This window comes from Salmo salar, chromosome ssa17, assembly GCF_905237065.1.
Source record: "Salmo salar chromosome ssa17, Ssal_v3.1, whole genome shotgun sequence".
Classification (NCBI taxonomy): domain Eukaryota; kingdom Metazoa; phylum Chordata; class Actinopteri; order Salmoniformes; family Salmonidae; genus Salmo; species Salmo salar.
The window spans coordinates 87,067,075-87,088,101 of NC_059458.1; positions in this window are offsets into that span (position 1 = coordinate 87,067,075).

Sequence of the window (21,027 nt, forward strand, 5' to 3'; positions counted from 1 at the left end):
TGACCTCATGTTGACCAGGGGGCTTCTATTCCCTGTGTAGTGACCTCATGTTGACCAGGGGGCTTCTATTCCCTGTGTAGTGTACTCATGTTGACCAGGGGCTTCTATTCCCTGTGTAGTGACCTCATGTTGACCAGGGGGCTTCTATTCCCTGTGTAGTGACCTCATGTTGACCAGGGGGCTTCTATTCCCTGTGTAGTGACCTCATGTTGACCAGGGGGCTTCTATTCCCTGTGTAGTGACCTCATGTTGACCAGGGGCTTCTATTCCCTGTGTAGTGACCTCATGTTGACCAGGGGGCTTCTATTCCCTGTGTAGTGACCTCATGTTGACCAGGGGCTTCTATTCCCTGTGTAGTGACCTCATGTTGACCAGGGGGCTTCTATTCCCTGTGTAGTGTACTCATGTTGACCAGGGGGCTTCTATTCCCTGTGTAGTGTCCTCATGTTGACCAGGGGCTTCTATTCCCTGTGTAGTGTACTCAAGTTGACCAGGGGCTTCTATTCCCTGTATAGTGACCTCATGTTGACCAGGGGCTTCTATTCCCTGTGTAGTGACCTCATGTTGACCAGGGCTTCTATTCCCTGTGTAGTGACCTCATGTTGACCAGGGGGCTTCTATTCCCTGTGTAGTGACCTCATGTTGACCAGGGGCTTCTATTCCCTGTGTAGTGACCTCATGTTGACCAGGGGCTTCTATTCCCTGTGTAGTGACCTCAAGTTGACCAGGGGCTTCTATTCCCTGTGTAGTGTACTCATGTTGACCAGGGGGCTTCTATTCCCTGTGTAGTGACCTCATGTTGACCAGGGCTTCTATTCCCTGTGTAGTGAACTCATGTTGACCAGGGGCTTCTATTCCCTGTGTAGTGTACTCAAGTTGACCAGGGCTTCTATTCCCTGTATAGAGACCTCATGTTGACCAGGGATCCCTTCTCCCTTTATAGTGACCTCATGTTGACTGGGGGCTTCTATTCCCTGTATAGTGTACTCATGTTGACCAGGGGCTTCTATTCCCTGTGTAGTGACCTCATGTTGACCAGGGGCTTCTATTCCCTGTGTAGTGTACTCATGTTGACCAGGGGGCTTCTATTCCCTGTGTAGTGACCTCATGTTGACCAGGGGCTTCTATTCCCTGTGTAGTGACCTCATGTTGACCAGGGGCTTCTATTCCCTGTGTAGTGTACTCAAGTTGACCAGGGCTTCTATTCCCTGTATAGAGACCTCATGTTGACCAGGCATCCCTTCTCCCTTTATAGTGACCTCATGTTGACCTGGGGCTTCTATTCCCTGTATAGTGTACTCATGTTGACCAGGGGCTTCTATTCCCTGTATAGTGTACTCATATTGACCAGGGACCTCTATTCCCTATATAGTGTACTCATGTTGACCAGGGCTTCTATTCCATGTATAGTGTACTCATGTTGACCAGGGATTCCTATTCCCGGTATAGTGACTTCATGTTGACCAGTGACCCCGATTCCTTGTATAGTGTACTCATGTTGACCAGGGGCTTCTATTCCTTGTATAGAGACCTCATGTTGACCAGGGATTCCTTCTCCCTTTATAGTGACCTCATGTTGACCAGGGCTTCCTATTCCCTTGTAAAGTGTACCCATGTTGACTAATTCAATTGAGAAAAGGTTACTTTTAGCTGCTGAGGAAATCGTTGAAATAACAAAAGACTCAACGGCTGACGGACCGCCCCCAGGTGGTGAGGGTAGGTAGCAATACATCTGCCATGCTGATCCTCAACACTGGAGCCCCTCAGGGGTTCTTGCACAGTCCCCTCCTGTACTCGCTGTTCACCCATGACTGCATGGCAAGGCACGACTTCAACACCATCCTTAAGTTTGCAGACGACACAACAGTTGTAGGCCTGATCACCAACAACGATGAGACAGCCTATAGGGAGGAGGTCTGAGACTTGGCCGTATGATGCCAGGACAACAACCTCTCCCTCAACGTAATTAAGACAAAGGAGATGATTGTGGACTACAGGAAAAGGAGGACTGAGCACGCCCCCATTCTCATCGACGGGGCTGTAGTGGAGCAGGTTGAGAGCTTCAAGTTCCTTGGTGTCCACGTCACCAACAAACTAGAATGGTCCAAACACACCATGACAGTCATGAAGAGGGCACGACAAAACCTATTCCCCCTCAGGAGACTGAAAAGATTCGGCATGGGTCCCCAGATCCTCAAAAGGTTCTACAGCTGCAACATCAAGAACATCCTGACTGGTTGCATCACTGCCTGGTATGGCAACTGCTCGGCCTCCGACCACAAGGCACTACAGAGGGTAGTGCGAACGGCCCAGTACATCACTGGGGCCAAGCTGCCTGCCATCCAGGACCTCTACACCAGGCGGTGTCAGAGGAAGGCCCTAAAAATTGTCAAGACCCCAGCCACCCCAGTCACAGACTGTTCTCTCTGCTACCGCATGGCAAGCGGTACCGGAGCACCAAGTCCAGGTCCAAGAGGATTCTAAAAAGCTTCTACCCCCCCAAGCCATAAGACTCCTGGACAGGTAATCAAATGGCTACACATACTATTTTCGATGTGTGTGTCGTTTTCGTCCTTCTACCCTCTCTTTTACGCTGCTGCTACTCTTTGTTTACAATCTATGCATAGTCACTTTAACTATACATTCATGTACATATTACCTCAATTAGCCCGACTAACTGGTGCCCCCACACATTGACTCTGTACCGGTACCCCCTGTATATAGCCTCCACATTGACTCTGTACCGGTACCCCCTGTATATAGCCTCCACATTGACTCTGTACCGGTACCACCTGTATATAGCCTCCACATTGACTCTGTACAGGTACCCCCTGTATATAGCCTCCACATTGACTCTGTACCGGTACCCCCTGTATATAGCCTCCACATTGACTCTGTACAGGTACCCCCTGTATATAGCCTCCACATTGACTCTGTACCGGTACCCCCCTGTATATAGCCTCCACATTGACTCTGTACCGGTACCACCTGTATATAACCTCCACATTGACTCTGTACCGGTAACCCCTGTATATAGCATCCACATTGACTCTGTACCGGTACCCCCCTGTATATAGCCTCCACATTGACTCTGTACCGGTACCCCCCTGTATATAGCCTCCACATTGACTCTGTACTGGTACCCCCCTGTATATAGCCTCCACATTGACTCTGTACCGGTACCACCTGTATATAACCTCCACATTGACTCTGTACCGGTAACCCCTGTATATAGCCTCCACATTGACTCTGTACCGGTACCCCCCTGTATATAGCCTCCACATTGACTCTGTACCGGTACCCCCCTGTATATAGCCTCCACATTGACTCTGTACCGGTAACCCCTGTATATAGCCTCCACATTGACTCTGTACCGGTACCCCCTGTATATAGCCTCCACATTGACTCTGTACCGGTACCCCCCTGTATATAGCCTCCACATTGACTCTGTACTGGTACCACCTGTATATAACCTCCACATTGACTCTGTACCGGTAACCCCTGTATATAGCCTCCACATTGACTCTGTACCGGTAACCCCTGTATATAGCCTCCACATTGACTCTGTACCGGTACCCCCTGTATATAGCCTCCACATTGACTCTGTACCGGTACCCCCTGTATATAGCCTCCACATTGACTCTGTACCGGTAACCCCTGTATATAGCCTCCACATTGACTCTGTACCGGTAACCCCTGTATATAGCCTCCACATTGACTCTGTACCGGTAACCCCTGTATATAGCCTCCACATTGACTCTGTACCGTAATACCCTGTATATAGCCTCCACATTGACTCTGTACCGTAACACCCTGTATATAGCCTCCACATTGACTCTGTACCGTAATACCCTGTATATAGCCTCGCTACTGTTATTTTCACTGTCATTTTACTGTTTTCTTTTAAATTTGTATTTCTTTACTTATCTATTGTTTAACTAATACTAAACTATTGGTTAGGGCTTATAAGTAAGCATTTCACTGTAAGGTCTACACCTGCAGTATTCAGCGCACGTGACAAATATATTTTCATTTGATTTGATTGGATTTACGTAACCTTACAGCAGAGGAACCTTTATGTAACCTTACAGCAGAGGAACCCTTATGTAACCTGACAGCAGAGGAACCTTTATGTAACCTGACAGCAGAGGAACCCTTATGTAACCTGACAGCAGAGGAACCTTTATGTAACCTGACAGCGGAGGGAACCCTTATGTAACCTGACAGCAGAGGAACCCTTATGTAACCTGACAGCAGAGGGAACCTTTATGTAACCTGACAGCAGAGGAACCCTTATGTAACCTGACAGCAGAGGAACCCTTATGTAACCTGACAGCAGAGGAACCCTTATGTAACCTGACAGCGGAGGGAACCCTTATGTAACCTGACAGCAGAGGGAACCCTTTATGTAACCTGACAGCAGAGGGAACCCTTATGTAACCTGACAGCAGAGGGAACCCTTATGTAACCTGACAGCAGAGGAACCCTTATGTAACCTGACACAGAGGGAACCCTTATGTAACCTGACAGCAGAGGAACCCTTATGTAACCTGACAGCAGAGGAACCCTTATGTAACCTGACACAGAGGGAACCCTTATGTAACCTGACAGCAGAGGGAACCCTTATGTAACCTGACAGCAGAGGAACCCTTATGTAACCTGACACAGAGGGAACCTTTATGTAACCTGACAGCAGAGGAACCTTTATGTAACCTGACAGCAGAGGGAACCTTTATGTAACCTGACAGCAGTGGAACCCTTATGTAACCTGACAGCAGAGGGAACCCTTATGTAACCTGACAGCAGAGGAACCCTTATGTAACCTGACAGCAGAGGGAACCCTTATGTAACATGACAGCAGAGGAACCCTTATGTAACCTGACACAGAGGGAACCTTTATGTAACCTGACAGCAGAGGAACCTTTATGTAACCTGACAGCAGAGGGAACCCTTATGTAACCTGACAGCAGAATAACCTTTATGTAACCTGACAGCAGAGGGAAACTTTATGTAACCTGACAGCAGAGGAACCTTTATGTAACCTGACACAGATGGAACCCTTATGTAACCTGACAGCAGAGGAACCCTTATGTAACCTGACACAGAGGGAACCCTTATGTAACCTGACAGCAGAGGAACCCTTATGTAACCTGACACAGAGGGAACCCTTATGTAACCTGACAGCAGAGGAACCCTTATGTAACCTGACAGCAGAGGGAACCCTTATGTAACCTGACAGCAGAGGAACCCTTATGTAACCTGACAGCAGAGGGAACCCTTATGTAACCTGACACAGAGGGAACCCTTATGTAACCTGACAGCAGAGGGAACCCTTATGTAACCTGACAGCAGAGGGAACCCTTATGTAACCTGACAGCAGAGGAACCTTTATGTAACCTGACACAGAGGGAACTTTTATATAACCTGACAGCAGAGGGAACCCTTATGTAACCTGACAGCAGAGGGAACCCTTATGTAACCTGACAGCAGAGGGAACCCTTATGTAACCTGACAGCAGAGGAACCCTTATGTAACCTGACAGCAGAGGAACCCTTATGTAACCTGACACAGAGGGAACCCTTATGTAACCTGACAGCAGAGGAACCCTTATGTAACCTGACAGCAGAGGGAACCCTTATGTAACCTGACAGCAGAGGAACCTTTATGTAACCTGACAGCAGAGGGAACCCTTATGTAACCTGACAGCAGAGGAACCCTTATGTAACCTGACAGCAGAGGAACCCTTATATAACCTGACAGCAGAGGGAACCCTTGTGTAACCTGACAGCAGAGGGAACCTTTATGTAACCTGACAGCGGAGGAACCTTTATGTAACCTGACAGCGGAGGAACCTTTATGTAACCTGACAGCAGAGGAACCTTTATGTAACCTGACAGCAGAGGGAACCTTTATGTAACCTGACAGCAGAGGAACCTTTATGTAACCTGACAGCAGAGGAACCCTTATGTAACCTGACAGCAGAGGAACCCTTATGTAACCTGACAGCAGAGGAACCCTTATGTAACCTGACAGCAGAGGGAACCCTTATGTAACCTGACAACACTCACTACTGTAAGTCGCTCTGGATAAGAGCGTCTGCTAAATGACTAAAATGTACAAATGTAAAATGAGGCTGAGGATGTGAGTGTGAGCCCTTACATTCTGTTGAGTCGAGAGAGGCAGTAAAACAGGGTTGAGACCCACGCAGAGAGACTCTGATGCTCGATATCCAGACAGACTTCAATGGCTCTGACAGAAGGCTGAAGAGATGTCTGAGAAAAGTAGGCAGACCAGACTGGAGTTCTATAGAGAGAGTCACACTAGTCTCTCTGTATGTCAGAATAGATCGTCTTCACACTGTATTAAGTGCTGTACTGGAAGTCCTATTCCGGATGACACAGATATGATTTGTGGGTATTTGGCAAAGTCAAATGCACTCCTGAAAACCCTTCAGGGAAATCCACTGTTTGCATTAAATGAAATACTGGCCTAAGCATCAGTAACTCATTAAAACAGGAAAATGCGTCCGTTATATTTACATTTACACGGACATCTCAAATTAAATTAGTGAAGTTGGTAATTAACTAAGAAGAGATTCTAGTTGTCTGTGCTGCTGGCGTCAACAAGCTGAATATTCATGTGTTAATTCAGCAAGGACACAACTGAATGTGAATCAGCTGGGATTGCATCACAAATGGCATCCTATTCCTTACATAGTGCACTACATTAGACCAAGGCCTATAGGGTTGTAGTGAACTAGTATATAGGGAATAGGGTGCCATTTTAAACGCAGACAGGATGTTTTTGCTGACTCACTTATCAAGAATGTCCCCAGGCTCAATACAATATGACTATAGATTAATACCAGGCTCTATATAATATATTAATACAGGGCTTTATCAAATTCTCATATAGCAATAAAACACATAAAACACATTTCGACACTTTTACTGCACTGTTTAAAATGTTTCTCTAAAATGAGTTTTGACAAATGTAATGTTTGAGTTTAATATTTTAGCAGAGGTAAACATTATGAAATGTATTTTTATTAATGTCATAATCATTTATACATTAGTGTAATGTCCCATGTTGTCTCTGATAGTCCTGTATGGGTCCAAATGAGGTCTGGGTAGCCAACTCACTGAGGTTGCGTCCCAAATCGCACAATATCACCTATATAGTGCACTGCTTTTGACCAGGGCCAATAGGGTAGTAGTGCACTATATAGGGAATAGGGTGCCACTTGGGAAGCAAGCCGTCTGATGTTAATGCTGGCTCTGAGCCAGGACTCATCCTGACTATTATCTGGATGCCTTGGCCATTTCTATTCCTCCGTACCTGGTGCTTGGCCAGAGGGGAAACTGACTACAGGACAAGCTGAAGGTGAATACATAAAGTCATGTAGTTATCTGTCAGAGCTCAGAGAGAAAGAGACAGGTCAGGACAGGGTTTCCCAAGGAGTGCACACTTTGTTTGTTTTTTGCCCTAGCACTACACAGCTGATTCAAATAATCAACTAATCATCAAGCTTTGATCATTTGAATTAGCTGTGTAGTGTTAATGCAAAAAAACAAAAAACGTGCACCCCTTTAAGGGTCCCGAAGACTGAGTTTGGGAAATGCCGGGTTAGAGCAGGCCTATCCCAATGTCCCTGGTCTTCTACGAGAACACAGAAACTAAAATAATAAAGAATCGACATGACATGGAGCTTGTATCCAAGCAGAGCCACTCAGAGCATTTACAGAGCACTGCTATCGACCAGGGCCCTAAGGGTCCATTTCAGATGAAGCCTGTACCATAAGGAGCCCTGGGCAACAGCAGTGTATTATATAGGGCAGGGCTGCCCAACCCTCTTCCTGGAGATCTACCGTCCTGTAGGGTTTCAGTCCAACCCTCTTCCTGGAGATCTAATGTCCTGTAGGTTTTCAGTCCAACCCTCTTCCTGGAGATCTACTGTCCTGTAGGGTTTCAGTCCAACCCTCTTCCTGGAGATCTAATGTCCTGTAGGTTTTCAGTCCAACCCTCTTCCTGGAGATCTACCGTCCTGTAGGGTTTCAGTCCAACCCTAATTAAGCGTATCTGATTCAGCTAGTTAAGGTCTTGTTGAGCAGCTAATAAGTAGAATCAGGTGTGTTAAATTAGGGTTGGACTGAAAAACCACAGGATGGTAGATCTCCAGGAAGAGGGTTGGGCTGAAAACCCACAGGATGGTAGATCTCCAGGAAGAGGGTTGGGCTGAAAACCCACACAATTAATCTTCTCCTTTCCCCCTTCTGATAACCAGGTGGCGAATCACATCTCTGCATGTCTGGCAGACATATCAGTGTGGATGACGGATCACCACCTCAAGCTGAACCTCGGCAAGACGGAGCTGCTCTTCCTCCAGGGGAAGAACTGCCCGTTCCATGATCAAGCCATGACAGTTGACAACTCCATTGTGTCCTCCTCCAAGAGTGCTAGGAGCCTTGGCGTGACCCTGGACAACACCCTGTCGTTCTCCGCTAACATCAAGGCGGTGACCCGATCCTGTAGGTTCATGCTCTACAACATTCGCAGAGTACGACCCTGCCTTACACAGGAAGCGGCGCAGGTCCTAATCCAGGCACTTGTCATCTCCCGTCTGGATTACTGCAACTCGCTGCTGGCGGGGCTCCCTGCCTGTGCCGTTAAACCCCTACAACTCATCCAGAACGCCGCAGCCCGTCTGGTGTTCAACCTTCCCAAGTTCTCTCATGTCACCCCGCTCCCCCTTCACTCCACTGGCTTCCAGTTGAAGCTCGTATCTGCTACAAGACCATGGTGCTTGCCTACGGAGCTGTGAGGGGAACGGCACCTCCGTACCTTCAGGCTCTGGTCAGTCCCTACACCCAAAGAAGGGCACTGCGTTCATCCACCTCTGGCCTGCTCGCCTCCCTACCTCTGCGGAAGCACAGTTCCCACTCAGCCCAGTCAAAACTGTTCGCTGCTCTGGCACCCCAATGGTGGAACAAGCTCCCTCACGACGCCAGGACAGCGGAGTCAATCACCACCTTCCGGAGACACCTGAAACCCCACCTCTTTAAGGAATACCTGGGATAGGATAAAGTCATCCTTCTACCCCCCCAAAAAATTTTTTGGGGGGATATAGATGTACTATTGTAAAGTGGTTGTTCCACTGTATATCATAAGGTGAATGCACCAATTTGTAAGTCGCTCTGGATAAGAGCGTCTGCTAAATGACGTAAATGTAAATGTAATGGTAGATCTCCAGGAAGAGGGTTGGGCTGAAAACCTACAGGACGGTAGATCTCCAGGAAGAGGGTTGGACTGAAAACCTAGAGGACAGTAGATCTCCAGGAAGAGGGTTGGACTGAAAACCTACAGGACAGTAGATCTCCAGGAAGAGGGTTGGACTGAAAACCTAGAGAACAGTAGATCTCCAGGAAGAGGGTTGGACTGAAAACCTAGAGAACAGTAGATCTCCAGGAAGAGGGTTGGACTGAAAACCTACAGGACGGTAGATCTCCAGGAAGAGGGTTGGACTGAAAACCTACAGGACGGTAGATCTCCAGGAAGAGGGTTGGACTGAAAACCTACAGGACAGTAGATCTCCAGGAAGAGGGTTGGACTGAAAACCTACAGGACGGTAGATCTCCAGGAAGAGGGTTGGACTGAAAACCTACAGGACGGTAGATCTCCAGGAAGAGGGTTGGACTGAAAACCTCCAGGATGGTAGATCTCCAGGAAGAGGGTTGGACTGAAAACCTACAGGACGGTAGATCTCCAGGAAGAGGGTTGGACTGAAAACCTACAGGACAGTAGATCTCCAGGTAGAGGGTTGGACTGAAAACCTACAGGACAGTAGATCTCCAGGAAGAGGGTTGGACTGAAAACCTACAGGACGGTAGATCTCCAGGAAGAGGGTTGGACTGAAAACCTACAGGACAGTAGATCTCCAGGTAGAGGGTTGGACTGAAAACCTACAGGACAGTAGATCTCCAGGAAGAGGGTTGGACTGAAAACCTACAGGACAGTAGATCTCCAGGTAGAGGGTTGGACTGAAAACCTACAGGACAGTAGATCTCCAGGAAGAGGGTTGGACTGAAAACCTACAGGACAGTAGATCTCCAGGAAGAGGGTTGGACTGAAAACCTACAGGACAGTAGATCTCCAGGAAGAGGGTTGGACTGAAAACCTACAGGACAGTAGATCTCCAGGAAGAGGGTTGGACTGAAAACCTACAGGACAGTAGATCTCCAGGAAGAGGGTTGGACTGCCCTGATGTAGGGTCTCATCCTATAACTTTAACTTGTACAGAATTGGAACCAGACATTGAAATGAAGTGCCAGAGGGTTATGGCTGCACTCTTAGAAAAAAAAGGATGCCATCTAGAACCTAAAAGGGGTTCTTCAGCTGTTCTTATAAGAGAACCCTTTGAAGAACCCTTTACTTTCCAGGCAGAACCCTTTTGATTCCAGGTAGAATGCTTTTGATTCCAGGTAGAATGCTTTTGATTCCAGGTAGAATGCTTTTGATTCCAGGTAGAATGCTTTTGATTCCAGGTAGAATGCTTTTGATTCCAGGTAGAATGCTTTTGATTCCAGGTAGAATGCTTTTGATTCCAGGTAGAATGCTTTTGATTCCAGGTAGAATGCTTTTGATTCCAGGCAGAACCCTTTTGATTCCAGGTAGAATGCTTTTGATTCCAGGTAGAATGCTTTTGATTCCAGGCAGAACCCTTTTGATTCCAGGTAGAATGCTTTTGATTCCAGGCAGAACCCTTTTGATTCCAGGTAGAATGCTTTTGATTCCAGGTAGAATGCTTTTGATTCCAGGTAGAATGCTTTTGATTCCAGGTAGAATGCTTTTGATTCCAGGTAGAATGCTTTTGATTCCAGGTAGAATGCTTTTGATTCCAGGTAGAATGCTTTTGATTCCAGGTAGAATGCTTTTGATTCCAGGTAGAATGCTTTTGATTCCAGGTAGAACCCTTTTGATTCCAGGTAGAATGCTTTTGATTCCAGGTAGAATGCTTTTGATTCCAGGTAGAATGCTTTTGATTCCAGGTAGAACGCTTTTGATTCCAGGTAGAATGCTTTTGATTCCAGGTAGAATGCTTTTGATTCCAGGTAGAATGCTTTTGATTCCAGGTAGAATGCTTTTGATTCCAGGTAGAACGCTTTTGATTCCAGGTAGAACCCTTTTGATTCCAGGTAGAATGCTTTTGATTCCAGGTAGAATGCTTTTGATTCCAGGTAGAATGCTTTTGATTCCAGGTAGAATGCTTTTGATTCCAGGTAGAATGCTTTTGATTCCAGGTAGAATGCTTTTGATTCCAGGTAGAATGCTTTTGATTCCAGGTAGAATGCTTTTGATTCCAGGTAGAACCCTTTTGATTCCAGGTAGAATGCTTTTGATTCCAGGTAGAATGCTTTTGATTCCAGGTAGAATGCTTTTGATTCCAGGCAGAACCCTTTTGATTCCAGGTAGAATGCTTTTGATTCCAGGTAGAATGCTTTTGATTCCAGGTAGAATGCTTTTGATTCCAGGTAGAATGCTTTTGATTCCAGGTAGAATGCTTTTGATTCCAGGTAGAATGCTTTTGATTCCAGGTAGAATGCTTTCGGGTTCCATTTTGAATCCTTTCCACAGAGGGTTCTACATGCAACCAAAAAAAGGGTTTTACTTGGAAGCAAAAAGGGTTCTCCTATGGGGACAGCCGAATAACCCCTTTTTGAAAGCTTTTTTTTTCCTAAGAGTGGGTCTCCTAAAGCTCTATGGGGTCGTGAGATAGACACAAGGCGTTATTATAATCCATAAAGCTGCTGTGACAGGGTAGCAGGAGACAACCTCCTATGAGAGGTCACAGCAGTGTACAGTATCACTCTAATGAAAGATTCTCCCTCCTTCACAGATCTTCTCAACATCGCTACGTTGGGTTCAAGAGGCTATGGGCCGCATACCAAATGGAAAACCTATTCCCTATATAGTGCACTACTTTTGACCAGAACCCTTTGGGATGGGCCCTACATCTTTGGAGTAGGAGGAGAGACATTTGCTGTTGGATATCTAGCTATACTGTCGTATACACTCTAATATGCTGTAGTATACACTCTGATATACTGTAGTATACACTCTGATATACTGTAGTATACACTCTAATATGCTGTCGTATACACTCTGATATACTGTAGTATACACTCTGATATACTGTAGTATACACTCTAATATGCTGTAGTATACACTCTAATATGCTGTAGTATACACTCTGATATACTGTAGTATACACTCTAATATGCTGTAGTATACACTCTAATATGCTGTAGTATACACTCTGATATACTGTAGTATACACTCTAATATGCTGTAGTATACACTCTAATATGCTGTAGTATACACTCTGATATACTGTAGTATACACTCTAATATGCTGTAGTATACACTCGAATATGCTGTAGTATACACTCTGATATACTGTAGTATACACTCTGATATACTGTAGTATACACTCTGATATACTGTAGTATACAGTCTAATATGCTGTAGTATACACTCTGATATACTGTAGTATACACTCTAATATGCTGTAGTATACACTCTGATATACTGTAGTATACACTCTGATATACTGTCGTATACACTCTGATATACTGTAGTATACACTCTGATATGCTATAGTATACACTCTGATATACTGTGGTATACACTCCTATACTGTAATATTCACTCTGATATGCTATTGGACAACCAGCTATACTGTGGTATACACTCTGATATACTATTGGACAACCAGCTGTACTGTAGTATACACTCTGATATACTATTGGACAACCAGCTGTACTGTAGTATACACTCTGATATACTGTGGTATACACTCCTATACTGTAATATTCACTCTGATATGCTATTGGACAACCAGCTATACTGTGGTATACACTCTGATATACTATTGGACAACCAGCTGTACTGTAGTATACACTCTGATATACTATTGGACAACCAGCTGTACTGTAGTATACACTCTGTTATACTATTGGACAACCAGCTGTACTGTAGTATACACTCTGATATACTATTGGACAACCAGCTGTACTGTAGTATACACTCTGATATACTATTGGACAACCAGCTGTACTGTAGTATACACTCTGATATACTATTGGACAACCAGCTGTACTGTAGTATACACTCTGATATACTATTGGACAACCAGCTGTACTGTAGTATACACTGATGGCTTAATCAGTAGATCAGGGGTCCTTCAGCTTCAATGCCAAGTGCCTTATTATTAAGAGAGCCCTCTCTTTCACATCCAGTCTCACATGCACGGCGACTAACAGTGCAAATACGCTGTGGCTAATCCAGCATGGCGTTCTAACCCTATTTCAAGAACCCATTTAACTGAGAAATTCATCAAGACAGCTTTCACCTTATTTTACCAAGCCAACGTTCAGTTTTTCTAACATGGCACGACGCTTCACTGACCTTTTGAGTCACAATCACAGATATTAAATTACCTGGTGATTTTCTGTCAGGCAAAACTGGCCACTGCCTTGAGAAATGCGACATCCTATTCAAACCCTATGTCATAAGGGTTCATTAATATGCGACTAACATGTTGTAATACATGTTAAAGATGGTGATAGCTGAAACAAGCTGCTGCCTGACATTCTGTTCAATGTTAATCCTGTTATTCATTTTAGTCATGTTAATCATTTTAAAGGGCATTCATACACACCATAGTTATTTACTTGATGAGATCAAACAGGTCTGAGACCAGGCTAAGGACCATAGGAGTTGACTAGACAACACAAACAGATCTGGGACCAGGCTAGGGACCATAGGAGTTGACTAGACAACACAAACAGATCTGGGATCAGGCTAGGGACCATAGGAGTTGACTAGACAATACAAACAGATCTGGGACCAGGCTAAGGACCATAGGAGTTGACTAGACAATACAAACAGATCTGGGACCAGGCTAGGGACCATAGGAGTTGACTAGACAACACAAACAGATCTGGGACCAGGCTAGGGACCATAACAGTTGACTAGACAACACAAACAGATCTGGGACCAGGCTAGGGATCTCTACCAGTACTAGTGTCGTATGTTTCCCCTATGAGCCCTCTAGGGGATCAACTTTCCACAGACTTTACTCTGTAACTAAAAGGGTCACAATGTACCGATTCAAATCATGACTTTGTGGGTTGTCAAGTATTGCCTGCGTTACGGAAATGCACCGTTTCCTTGGTGACCAACCTAGACCTCCAGTCAAATGTCTAGCCTTAATCATAATTAATAATGTGACAAAGCAGCAGAGTTTCAATAATTAAACACAAACGTATTAAAACTCCTGAGGTAAGTCCCAAATGGCACCCTATTCCCTATATTCTTAATGGGCTTTGGTCAAAAGTGGTGCACTATATATATATATATATATATGCTCAAAAAAATAAAGGGAACACTTAAACAACACAATGTAACTCCAAGTCAATCACACTTCTGTGAAATCAAACTGTCCTCTTAGGAAGCAGCACTGATTGACAATAAATTGCACATGCTGTTGTGCAAATGGAATAGACAACAGGTGGAAATTATAGGCAATTAGCAAGACACCCCCAATAAAGGAGTGGTTCTGCAGGTGGGGACCACAGACCACTTCTCAGTTCCTATGCTTCCTGGCTGATGTTTTGGTCACTTTTGAATGCTGGCGGTGCTTTCACTCTAGTGGTAGCATGAGACGGAGTCTACAACCCACACAAGTGGCTCAGGTAGTGCAGCTCATCCAGGATGGCACATCAATGCGAGCTGTGGCAAGAAGGTTTGCTGTGTCTGTCAGCGTAGTGAACATTTTAACATCTTGACCATGTTCTGTTATAATATCCACCCTGCACAGCCAGAAGAGGACTGGCCACCCCTCATAGCCTGGTTCCTCTCTAGGTTTCTTCCTAGGTTTTTGGCCTTTCTAGGGAGTTTTTCCTAGGGAGTTTTTCCTAGCCACCGTGCTTCTTTCACATGCATTGCTTGCTGTTTGGGATTTTAGGCTGGGTTTCTGTACAGCACTTTGAGATATCAGCTGATGTACGAAGGGCTATATAAATACATTTGATTTTATTTGATTTAGTGTCCAGAGCATGGAGGCGCTACCAGGAGACAGGCCAGTACACCAGGAGACGTGGAGGAGGCCGTAGGAGGGCAACAACCCAGCAGCAGGACCGCTACCTCCGCCTTTGTGCAAGGAGGAGCAGGAGAAGCACTGCCAGAGCCCTGCAAATTGACCTCCAGCAGGCCACAAATGTGCATGTGTCTGCTCAAACGGTCAGAAACAGACTCCATGAGGGTGGTATGAGGGCCCGACGTCCACAGGTGGGGGTTGTGCTTACAGCCCAACACCGTGCAGGACGTTTGGCATTTGCCAGAGAACACCAAGATTGGCAAATTCGCCACTGGCGCCCTGTGCTCTTCACAGATGAAAGCAGGTTCACACTGAGCACCTGACAGACGTGACAGAGTCTGGAGACGCCGTGGAGAACGTTCTGCTGCCTGCAACATCCTCCAGCATGACCGGTTTGGCGGTGGGTCAGTCATGGTGTGGGGTGGCATTTCTTTGGGGGGCCGCACAGCCCTCCATGTGCTCGCCAGAGGTAGCCTGACTGTCATTAGGTACCGAGATGAGATCCTCAGACCCCTTGTGAGACCATATGCTGGTGCGTTTGGCCCTGGGTTCCTCCTAATGCAAGACAATGTTAGACCTCATGTGGCTGGAGTGTGTCAGCAGTTCCTGCAAGAGGAAGGCATTGATGCTATGGACTGGCCCGCCCGTTCCCCAGACCTGAATCCAATTGAGCACATCTGGGACATCATGTCTCGCTCCATCCACCAACCTCACGTTGCACCACAGACTGTCCAGGAGTTGGCGGATGCTTTAGTCCAGGTCTGGGAGGAGATCCCTCAGGAGACCATCCGCCACCTCATCAGGAGCATGCCCAGGCGTTGTAGGGAGGTCATACAGGCACGTGGAGGCCACACACACTACTGAGCCTCATTTTGACTTGTTTTAAGGACATTACATCAAAGTTGGATCAGCCTGTAGTGTGGTTTTCCACGTTAATTTTGAGTGTGACTCCAAACCCAGACCTCCATGGGTTGATAAATTGGATTTCCATTGATTATTTTTGTGTGATTTAGTTGTCAGCACATTCAACTATGTAAATTTAAAAGTATTTAATAAGATTATTTCATTCATTCAGATCTAGGATGTGTTATTTTAGTGTTTTTGAGCAGTGTATATGTATTTTTATTTTTAAATGTAACCTTTATTTAACTATAAAGGCAATAGGGTGCCAGAAGGAAGGCATCTGATAGGCCTCATGAACTCAGTAATGTATTTAGAGAGAAACAAAGCAACCACAGCCATTTAACCTGAAGAGGCCACAGGCTACATTTACTCAATTGAATGGACCATCTCTCTCAGGTCAACAACAAAGACCTTGTTGAGGAAATATATGGATCAAATCTATACATATGTCCATGTATTGGACACATTTCTCCTCAAGTCTTTCTGGACAGAAACAAATGTCATTTGGGTTGACTCTGACGAGGTTCTACATCTGACGTGTTCAGTTGACAATCTCTGCCAGTTCAACGATGAAGACCCCAGTTCAACAATGAAGACCTTGTGAAGGAAATATGTGGAAAAACCGATGAGACCAGGACCTGTGTCCACAAAGCTTCTAGGAGTGCTGATCTCAGATCAGTTTAGCCTTTTATATCATAATGAATTAGATTATATGGACAGATCCTGGATCATAATGAATTAGATTATATGGACAGATCCTGGATCATAATGAATTAGATTATATGGACAGATCCTGGATCATAATGAATTAGATTATATGGACAGATCCTGGATCATAATGAATTAGATTATATGGACAGATCCTGGATCATAATGAATTAGATTATATGGACAGATCCTGGATCATAATGTATTAGATTATATGGACAGATCCTGGATCATAATGAATTAGATTATATGGACAGATCCAGGATCATAATGAATTAGATTATATGGACAGATCCTGGATCATAATGAATTAGATTATATGGACAGATCCTGGATCATAATGTATTAGATTATATGGACAGATCCTGGATCATAATGAATTAGATTATATGGACAGATCATAGATCATAATGAATTAGATTATATGGACAGATCCTGGATCATAATGAATTAGATTATATGGACAGATCCTGGATCATAATGTATTAGATTATATGGACAGATCCTAGATCATAATGAATTAGATTATATGGACAGATCCTAGATCATAATGAATTAGATTATATGGACAGATCCTGGATCATAATGAATTAGATTATATGGACAGATCATAATGAATTAGATTATATGGACAGATCCAGGATCATAATGAATTAGATTATATGGACAGATGATAATGATTTAGATTATATAGACAGATCCTGGATCAGCACACCTGCTCTAAAACACTTTGTGGAAGCGGATATTGGTTCGACGTGTTTATGCATTCACAGATAATGGCTCCTGGAGCCCAGATGAGGTTTTTACATTCGTTAATACATTGACAGAAAATGGCTCCTGAAGTCTTCCCTGACAGAAGTACGCCATTGATCCTCTTCCAGTACTGACTAGGCCTATTACCAGGATCCTTCAGAAAAATGAATCATCGTTGGTTTGTATTGTAAAGGAACGAATATCTCGTTGAGATCACAGTAGTGTTGTACTGCAGAAAATCTTTTCTGATATTTATTTAACCTTCCTTTAACCAGGAACAGACTTGAGGTTGGAAAACTCTTTTGGTTCAATAGATCTGACACATCTATAGTATTTTTAAACTTCAAGGTCACCAAAGAGGGATATTATCCACAAAAATACATTTCAGACTTTTCCAGTAGACTGCATAGTTCAGAATGTCTTACTTAGAACTTATCCCTCAGCATACCCAGATATATACAGTTCAGAAGTCTTACTTCTACATTATCCCTCAGCATAACCATATCTATACAGTTCAGAATATCCTACATCTAAATTATCCCTCAGAATAACCATATCTATGTAGTTCAGCATGTCCTACTTCTACATTATCCCTCAGCATAGCCAGATCTACACAGTCCAGAATGTTCTTCATTCCCTCAGCATAACCAGATCTACACAGTTCAGAATGTCCTACTTCTACATTATCCCTCAGCATAGCCAGATCTACACAGTCCAGAATGTCCTACATCCCTCAGCATAACCAGATCTATACAGTTCAGAATGTTCTACTTCACTTCTCAGCATAACCAGATCCATACAGTCCAGAATGTTCTACTTCCCCTCAGCATAACCAGATCTATACAGTCCAGAATGTTCTACTTCAACATTATCCCTCAGCATAACCAGATCTATATAGTACAGAATGTTCTACTTCGACATTATCCCTCAGCATAACCAGATCTATGTAGTCCAGAATGTTCTACTTCCCTCAGCATAACCAGATCTATACAGTCCAGAATGTTCTACTTCAACATTATCCCTCAGCATAACCAGATCTATACAGTACAGAATGTTCTACTTCGACATTATCCCTCAGCATAACCAGATCTATACAGTCCAGAATGTTCTACTTCCCTCAGCATAACCAGATCTATAGAGTTCAGAATGTCCTACATCCCTCAGCATAACCAGTTCTATACAGCTCAGAATGTCCTACTTCAACATTATCCCTCAGCATAACCAGATCTAATACAGTCCAGAATGTTCTACTTCACCCTCAGCATAACCAGATCTATAGAGTTCACCAGAATGTCCTACATCCCTCAGCATAACCAGATCTATACAGCTCAGAATGTTCTACCTCAACATTATCCCTCAGCATAACCAGATCTATACAGTCCAGAATGTTCTACATCCATTCTCAGCATAACCAGATCTATACAGTCCAGAATGTTCTACTTCAACATTATCCCTCAGCTTAACCAGATCTATAGAGTCCAGAATGTCCTACATCCCTCAGCATAACCAGATCTATACAGTCCAGAATGTTCTACTTCCCTCAGCATAACCAGATCTATAGAGTTCAGAATGTCCTACATCCCTCAGCATAACCAGATCTATACAGCTCAGAATTTTCTACTTCAACATTATCCCTCAGCATAACCAGATCTATACAGTCCAGAATGTTCTACATCCCTCAGCATAACCAGATCTATACAGTCCAGAATGTCCTACTTCAACATTATCCCTCAGCTTAACCAGATCTATACAGTCCAGAATGTTCTACTTCCCTCAGCATAACCAGATCTATACAGTCCAGAATGTCCTACATCCCTCAGCATAACCAGTTCTATACAGCTCAGAATGTCCTACTTCAACATTATCCCTCAGCATAACCAGATCTAATACAGTTCAGAATGTTCTACTTCAACATTATCCCTCAGCTTAACCAGATCTATACAGTCCAGAATGTTCTACTTCCCTCAGAATAGCAAGATCTATACAGTCCAGAATGTCCTACATCCCTCAGCATAACCAGATCTATACAGCTCAGAATGTTCTACCTCAACATTATCCCTCAGCATAACCAGATCTATACAGTCCAGAATGTTCTACTTCCCTCAGCATAACCAGATCTATACAGTCCAGAATGTGCTACTTCCCTCAGCATAACCAGATCTATACAGTCCAGAATGTTCTACATCCCTCAGCATAACCAGATCTATACAATTCAGAATGTTCTACTTCAACATTATGCCTCAGCATAACCAGATCTATAGAGTTCAGAATGTCCTACATCCCTCAGCATAACCAGATCTATACAGTCCAGAATGTTCTACTTCCCTCAGCATAACCAGATCTATAGAGTTCAGAATGTCCTACATCCCTCAGCATAACCAGATCTATACAGCTCAGAATGTTCTACTTCAACATTATCCCTCAGCATAACCAGATCTATACAGTCCAGAATGTTCTACATCCCTCAGCATAACCAGATCTATACAGTCCAGAATGTCCTACTTCAACATTATCCCTCAGCTTAACCAGATCTATACAGTCCAGAATGTTCTACTTCCCTCAGCATAACCAGATCTATACAGTCCAGAATGTTCTACTTCCCTCAGCATAACCAGATCTATACAGCTCAGAATGTCCTACTTCAACATTATCCCTCAGCATAACCAGATCTACACAGTCCAGAATGTTCTACATCCCTCAGCACAACCAGATCTATACAGTCCAGAATGTTCTACATCCCTCAGCATAACCAGATCTATACAGTCCAGAATGTTCTACTTCCCTCAGCATAACCAGATCTACACAGCCCAGAATGTTCTACATCCCTCAACATAACCATATCTATACAGTCCAGAATGTGCTACTTCAACATTATCCCTCAGCATAACCAGATCTATACAGTCCAGAATGTTCTACTTCCCTCAGCATAACCAGATCTATACAGTCCAGAATGTTCTACTTCAACATTATCCCTCAGCATAACCAGATCTATACAGTCCAGAATGTTCTACTTCCCTCAGCATAACCAGATCTATACAGTCCAGAATGTTCTACTTCAACATTATCCCTCAGCATAACCAGATCTATACAGTCCAGAATGTTCTACTTCCCTCAACATAACCATATCTATACAGTCCAGAATGTTCTACTTCAACATTATCCCTCAGCATAACCAGATCTATACAGTCCAGAATGTTCTACTTCCCTCAACATAACCATATCTATACAGTCCAGAATGTCCTACTTCAACATTATCCCTCAGCATAACCAGATCTATACAGTCCAGAATGTTCTACTTCCCTCAGCATAACCAGATCTATACAGTCCAGAATGTTCTACTTCAACATTATCCCTCAGCATAACCAGATCTATACAGTCCAGAATGTCCTACTTCCCTCAGCATAACCAGATCTACATTTCAATAATTTCCATTGAGATGCATAGCAGAGCCAGACAGTAATAAAAAGCTAATTATAAGGGGATATTATAAAATCTCCTTTCCAATT